This window comes from Macrobrachium nipponense, chromosome 25 (genome assembly GCF_015104395.2).
Source record: "Macrobrachium nipponense isolate FS-2020 chromosome 25, ASM1510439v2, whole genome shotgun sequence".
Classification (NCBI taxonomy): domain Eukaryota; kingdom Metazoa; phylum Arthropoda; class Malacostraca; order Decapoda; family Palaemonidae; genus Macrobrachium; species Macrobrachium nipponense.
In genome coordinates this window covers 36022397-36028384 of record NC_087214.1, presented here as the reverse complement: position 1 = coordinate 36028384, position 5988 = coordinate 36022397, and the positions used below count along the sequence as shown (strand labels likewise).

Genomic DNA, 5988 nt, shown 5'->3' with positions numbered 1-5988 from the left:
AGTCACTTTTAACCTAACTGTCCAAATTCCTTAACCCATGATCTTGGGGTCACAGTGCTTGGGCTATGTCCCTAAATTCCATGCAAGCGCCCATCCTCCCTGCATTTATCACCCTTCATTTGAGGACAAATTCTTTTGACCAGTATTATGAAAGTCCAGGACGTGACTCAGTGGTCAGGGTAAGTCCTTTAATAATAATGATAATATTATAAATCCAGACCAGGGTCTTCAAACGAACACTTACCAAAAAGTGCTCCTAGTGTGACAGCCATGTGGACCACTGACCCAGTGGTCAGGTTAACTACTTTAATAATAATAATACAGGCAGTCCCCAGTTTACGACGGTACAGCTTACGACGTTCCGAGGTTAAGGGCCTTTTCAATTATATTCATCAGAAATTATTTCCAAGGTTATGACACCTACCACACTGATCTGGCAAAAGAAATATGACACCAAAACTGGAAAATAATCAATATTTGAAGGTTTTTTTATGAAAAATGCAATAAGAATGCAGTTTACATAGTTTTGAAGGCACCCAAACATTAAAAGTAAGGTTTTCTTAGGATTTTTGACAATGTTCCGGCTTACGACGATTTTCGGCTTACAACGCGTCTCAAGAACAGGGTCTTCAAATAAATACTCACCAAAAAGAGCTCCTAGAGTGACATCCATGTGGACCACTGACCCAGTGGTCAGGTTAACTACCTTAATAATAATAATAATAATAACAGTAAAAATCCAGACCAGGGTCTTTAAACAAACACTTACCAAAAAGCGCTCCTAGAGTGACAGCCATGTGGACTACAGAGTAAGCGGGGACGGCGAGCAAAAGACTCCCAGCACACAGGAAGCCCCCGAGCACAATGCATTTCCTCGGTCCTATGACCATGGCCAGAGCTCCCATGAAAGGCGCTGTATGGTAAAGATCTTGGGTATTAAAGTTGTAGATATTTTAAACTTTTAACATTAGCATTGTTATTCAAAATGTCACATAAAGACAAAAATTGAAAGGACCACTGAATCCAAATGAACCCTCTGGAGTTTGATACGCACATAATAAACATCGGCAACCCATGAGAAGACCCAGAATCCAGCCCGTCTCCGACCCGGAAGCATCCGAGAAGTAATCTCGGATGATGGTGTAAGTTATGCCGAAGCTGTTGAAGTTTCCCGCAACTACGAAGTTCACTTAGTAGCACCAAGAGGAGCATGAACCAGGCATACCTGTGAGGGTATTTTAAAAAATCATTATTATTCTATTTGTGTTGAAATTATTTCACCTCATTTCACCCAACCTACTGACAGGAGACTTCCCCTACCTACTATCTTTGAGCTTAGGTGGGCCATGATGCATGCAGTAAGACACTTCCTGGAGACTGGATCGATTCGTGGTCAGATCACAGTTCATCTCTGATGACCTGGGATCCTGATGCCAAGACACGACAACGGTTTCTGAGCGTCCGACTGAGAACGAGTCGTGCGCTGTGCATTCTGGCGTCACACTTTGTGGTGAATCGAGCTGTTTACACAGGTTATTAGAGTTCTCATCCGCTGGTCCCTCTGTTGTGAAAGGTTCCTGCAGACCATCTTCCTCTTGGCATCTGTCATCTGAAGTGAAAAGATCTTTGTTACTGTATATCTTTGATAGAATTTCACTGACCAGGTGTTTCAAAATACTCGATTTGCTCAGTTTACAATGAAATGGCCTTATATATGTCAGCACAGACACACAGGAAACTTGAGGACCTGCTGTGGGGCCTCTGAACTCTTTCCTATCAACCGAGACTTGGAACTTGGGACACAATGTCTCCATAACACTTAAAAGCAAATGTGTACAAACACAGCCAGTACTGGTCTAACAATGGCTGTTGCGGGATTGTGCCCAAGCGTCCACCTTTTGTTCTATTTTGAAAGCTAATCTCGCATTGCTGTCAGGCTTAGAATTAATGTGATGTTACACAAACTGCATTACTCACTCGATGGGAATGTGGGCCGTAGTACAGAATGTTTTAGTTCGGCTTTTGTATTTTTAAATGTATGATATTCGACAATTGTAACGCTGAGTTAAATATGGATTTCCTCCGAAGCGAATAGACCAGTGGCGCGACCCCGTGTTCCACAGCAGTGTTCCCCACTGACCCACTGACATTTGAGTCAAACCAGGCAATGCACTTCTGACATTCTGCCTGATCTGTAGGACTGCAATCCACGGAGAACAGAAATTGGCAAAGGTCACTGTTTATTGATCGCACTTTTTACTGATGTCTATGAGTGCTCAACAAACTTTGCTATAATAGATTCACATCAACCGTGCATCTGATGTCTAGGCCAGTCCCTTACGACGCTCCTGATTGGCTGTTGATAAGCCAATCACAGGGCTGGAAACTCAGTCAGAAATTGTTGGAGAATCATATATTATACAAATAAAAAAAATATTATAAAATAATACGGCAAACATATGCCAAGGCAGCTATAGTAGATTCACATCAACTGTGCATCTGACGTCTAGGCCAGTCTTTTACAACGCTCCTAATTGGCTGTTGATAAGCCAATCACAGGGCTGGAAACTCGGTCAGTCTCTCGAGAGAGTTCACATAGGCAGGATGTATGTTCCACCTCTCCTGAGGGATACTTTTGAAAGATTTAGCCCTCAGGAGAGGTGGAACATGCTACATCCTGCCTATGTGAACTCCATCGAGAGACTGAGGAGAGTTTCCAGCCCTGCAATTGGCTTATCAACAGCCAATCAGGAGTGTCGTAAGGGACTGGCCTAGACGTCAGATGCACGGTTGATGTGAATCTACTATAGCTGACTTGGTGTATGTTTGCTGTATTATTTTCTAATATTTTTTATTTATACAATATATGATTCTCCAACAATTGCTAACTTAATTCATTCTCAGCGAATTCACAAGGATAAGTCCGCAGGGACTTTCAGGATCTCTCTCTCTCTCTCTCTCTCTCTCTCTCTCTCTCTCTCTCTCTGTTAAAACTTTCTCTTTCTCTCTATCTGTTAAAACTCCCTCTCTCTATCTATCTGTTAAAACTTCTCTCTCTGCATTAAAACTTTCTCTCTCTCTATCTGTTAAAACTCTGTCTATCTGTTAAAACTCTCTCTCTCTCTCTCTCTCTCTCTCTCTCTCTCTCTCTCTCTCTCTCTCTCTCTCTCTCTCTCTCTAACTTGGCGTGACCTCATGATGTAATAAGTATAATGATACCAGCATGGTGTAGTATTATTACGGGTGTCAGATCGATCAAGCAATGGTATACACAAGTTGGTCCACCTCCCAGTGGGCACATAATAATAATAATAATAATAATAAAATAATAATAATAATAATAATCATAATAATAATAATTTTTGAGATGGAAAATGGGAAATTATATTGCAAGGCAAAATTTTTAAACCTCTCTAAAACCCTCTTTCTCTCTCTCCCTGTTAAAACTCTCTCCCTCTCTCTCTATCCGTTAAAACTCTCTCTCTCTCTCTCTCTCTCTCTCTCTCTCTCTCTCTCTCTCTCTCTCTCTCTCTCTCTCTCTCTCTCTCCTCTCTCTCTGTCTGATACGTGACAGCGCATATCGGGCAACAGACACCATGACACGTATACGTTAATTCTTATGACAAAATTTCGTAAACAAGGCTTCATATAAACATTCTACCTTATATATAGTTGCGAAGCAGCACTAGAGAGGGTGGTGTAGTGGATGGGAAACAACACCAGAAATGCTTTTGGGGCTACGCTATTTTGCTCTGAATATTTAAAATGAAATTGCAGATTTATTTTGTGGAATTGCAAATAATAATAATAAATAATAACAGCACTAGACGTATTCAGAACAATTTTTGCCAAAAATGAAATCGTAAACCCGTTTTTTTTTCTGCCAAAAATAGATTTTGAAATGTTTGTTCGTCTATATATAATATATAGATTATATATATATATATAGATATCTATATATAATATATATATATATATATATATATATATATATATATATATATACATTATTTCTTCCTAATTTAATTGAAATATTAAAATACTCACGATACAACTCTGCAAAATAATGAAGATAAAAAATTATCTAAGATTAGATTTTTCAAATCGAGTTATAAAATACTTCTTACTCAACTAACATTGAAATATTCACTATAAAGAAAAACTCCGCAAAATAATAAACAAAAAATAAGAGGTTTTTAAAGGAAATATAAATAAATAACAATAATAAAAAAAAAACATATAGAATTGAGAACCAAACCAATAGTAGTACTACCTTGGTCCTTCGAAGCGTCTGCCAAATTATTAGCGGTCTTCTTCATCCTCACCTTACGAAGGCTAGTGTACGAATGAACAAATATCTCTCTCTCTCTCTCTCTCTCTCTCTCTCCTCCTCTCTCTCTCTCTCTCGTCTCTCTCTCTCGTTCTCTCGTCTCTCTCTCTCTCTCTCTCTCCTCTCTCAGCTAGTCCGCACGATTACGTGCAGCATTATACGACCTTATACTGTATTTGCATGTTAGCATTTTTTAAAGTAAATTTCTGAGCCATCTATACCTCCCCCACGAAGCTAAATAGACGCAGTGGGCCTTATACCGCAAAAGCCACATGAAAACCGGTTTTTTGTAATGACAAAAAGTGTCCTGGTATGGACCTCTGGACTCCTATATCTATAGCCGGCTCTACTCTATACAGAGGTATATGTACACATTACCTAAAGCAAAGTCCTTATCTTCCTCAAGGACAGTTTATCTGATGTCATGCTTGCACTTCGATGTCCACAGGAGATAAGAGCATATTTGCGTGTTATTATTATTATTATTATTATTATTATTATTATTATTATTATTATTATTATTATTATTATTATTATTACCCTTCCTATATGAAAAAGCGTCTCTCCCTCTCTCTCTCTCTCCTCTCCTCTTCCTCTTCTCTCTCTCTCGTCTCTCTCTCTCTCTACACACACACACACACACATGTGTGTGTACGTATATGTGTGCATACATATACAAGTATTGATAAATATATGGACAGTATATGTGTGTACGTACATGTTACATATATAGTACCATATAGTATGTATAACATGTAGGTACACATATACTGTACAGATATTTATCAATATTTGTATATGTATGCACACATATACGTACACACATGTGGGGGGTGATGTGACTTTTATTAAATCCGCCCCTGAGAGAGAGAGAGAGAGAGATGCATTTCATATAAAAGAAGTCTTATATAGTATCTTTATTGACTTTTTTAAAACCAAAATGGCTTCGAAAATTATTATAAACTTGTCACCACAACAGACGACTTTATTTGAAGGAAATCCGACTCCTGCTCATGTAATGACGACTCATTTTCAAAGCCAATTTAATCTAAGGGATGATCTTAAAGCCATAGCAATGTTTTAGGTATAAATTTAAGCGACATCTTGATTTTAAAATATTTTAAGCGACGATTTTCCTCCTTTGACTGACGGCTGAGTTTCTAGTCTGACAGCCGAAGCTTTGAGTGTTGCTTCTCTTTACTTTTTCGAATACGTAAGAAAATCTCAATAAAATTAAGCTAATATTGCTATATAATGTCAATTGTGATATTTATAAATATATCTAAAGTATGGAATTATGATATTTATTATATTAATGGCTGAAATATCTTAAACCGACCTCAAATTCAGTACAACGTTTCTCCGCATATGTTAGGCAAGATTTCTATAGATATATTAGAGATTGAAGTGGATAATAACTACAAAATAAGATATATTACGATTTTGTAAACGATGAAATTACAAAATTACAATTTTAAAGCGCTAAACTAACTAAAAACAACCCGAAAAGCTCTCGAACCCAGCCGAGACACATTACAGAAAACCAAACCGAACATTGTTTTGATTGACGGCCGCCATCCAAACCTCGGCAGTTAAGTGTGCTTCCCCCTTATGACGTCCCTCCCCCCTCCCCCTTCTTCTTCTTCTTCTCCCTCCCT

The 5988-nt window shown here is 38.3% G+C and overlaps 1 long non-coding RNA gene and 1 pseudogene across 1 annotated transcript; both read right to left on the bottom strand.

Moving 5' to 3' along the window:
• LOC135199363 (maspardin-like) overlaps positions 1-5988 on the bottom strand; it is a 99023-nt pseudogene that overhangs the window by 19240 nt on the left and 73795 nt on the right.
• LOC135199190 (uncharacterized) lies at positions 747-4358 on the bottom strand. Its single transcript, XR_010310966.1, has 4 exons — positions 4274-4358; positions 1321-1609; positions 1055-1225; positions 747-913 (listed from the first exon to the last, which is right to left on the bottom strand). It is a non-coding gene; the product is annotated as an uncharacterized LOC135199190 (long non-coding RNA).